Genomic DNA, 1,655 nt, shown 5'->3' with positions numbered 1-1,655 from the left:
ATCAAAACCTATTTGTGTACTTCTTCAAATCTTGGGTGTTTTATTTAGCTTATAAGAGTATTATCAAAAGATAAAAAGGTAGAGGACCCCTGGACGGTTAAGTCCAGTCAAAGGTGACTATGGGATGTGGTGCTCATCTCGCTTCAGGCTGAGGGAACCACCATTTGTCCATACACAGCTTTCTGGGTCATGTGACCAGCTTGACTAAACCGCTTCTGGTGTAACGGAACACCATAATGAAAACCAGAGCGCACAGAAATGCTGTTTACCTTCCCGCCACAGTGATACCTATTTATCTACTTGCACTGTTGTGCTTTTGAACTGCTAGGTTGACAGGAGCTGGGACAGAGCAATGGAAGCTCACTGTTAAGAGGCTCAGTGGTTTAGACCACAACACCACCCGCGTCCCTAGTATTTATAGGTAAAGGTAAAGGGACTCCTGACCATTAGGTCCAGTCGTGACCGACTCTGGGGTTGCAGTGCTCATTTTGCTCTATTAGCCGAGGGAGCCAGCGTACAGCTTCCGGGTCATGTGACCAGCATGACTAAGCCGCTTCTGGTGAACCAGAGCAGTGCACGGAAACACCGTTTACCTTCCCACCGGAGTGGTACCTATTTATCTACTTGCACTTTGACGTGCTTTCGAACTGCTAGGTTGGCAGGAGCGTCCCTTTATTTATTTATAAGGGGTGCTAAACTGGATCCCTCCTAGCTGTCCCCCTTCTGGCAGTTTAATATATTTTCCTAAGGGGCTTTTGGGAACTGACTGCTTTTAATGAAAGGGCTAGTGCCATGCTGTTCTAGTGGAAACTATTTGTATGCCTTTAATAGATTTTATATACACTCCGTATCATATACTTTGTATCATTTATAACAAATAATAATTGTGTGTGTGTGTGCATACACACACGCAGAGAATTATAATTTTTTTCACATTTCATTGTTTTTTAAATACTCCCCCCCCCCCACGTTTTCAGCAGTCCACTGTAAGCCGCCTTGAGTCCCGTCGGGGTAAGGAAAAGGCGGAGTATAAGTAAACGGATAGATGATTCAAAGCAAACCACGGCACACTAAAGGACAGCAAGGCTATCAGCCGCGTTTCCTGGCGCTTTTAAAAGGACCTGCAATCATTTCGCTTTAAATCCCCGACCGAGCCGTCAAAGAAAACTAGTCGGGCTGCCTCCCTGGTCGAGGACAGCGGCGCAGCAGGGACCTTTAAAACCAGGGTTGCATCCCTTCTCCTCCTTTCCTCTTCGCTTTCCTGTCTGTAAGCCGCACATATTATACAGTGGTACCTCGGGTTAAGTACTTAATTTGTGCTGGAGGTCCGTTCTTAACCTGAAACTGTTCTTAACCTGAAGCACCACTTTAGCTAATGGGGGCTCCTGCTGCTGCTGCGCTGCCGGAGCACGATTTCTGTTCTCATCCTGAAGCAAAGTTCTTAACCTGAAGCACTATTTCTGGGCTAACGGAGTTTGTAACCTGAAGCGTATGTAACCTGAGGTACCACTGTGTATATCGCTCCTTCCCGAAAAAGCTCCTTTCCCCGGTCCTCCCGCACCGCTCCGCCAGCAGGGGCCGCTGTGGAGCCGCCCGGGCGCGCGGCTGCCGGAACTAGCCCGCTCTTGCCCTGACGCGCCGAGGCGAGTCCCGTC

Source organism: Podarcis vaucheri (assembly GCF_965113315.1).
Source record: "Podarcis vaucheri genome assembly, chromosome: 2".
NCBI classification, from domain to species: Eukaryota; Metazoa; Chordata; class Lepidosauria; order Squamata; family Lacertidae; genus Podarcis; species Podarcis vaucheri.
Note: the sequence above shows the minus strand (reverse complement) of the source record.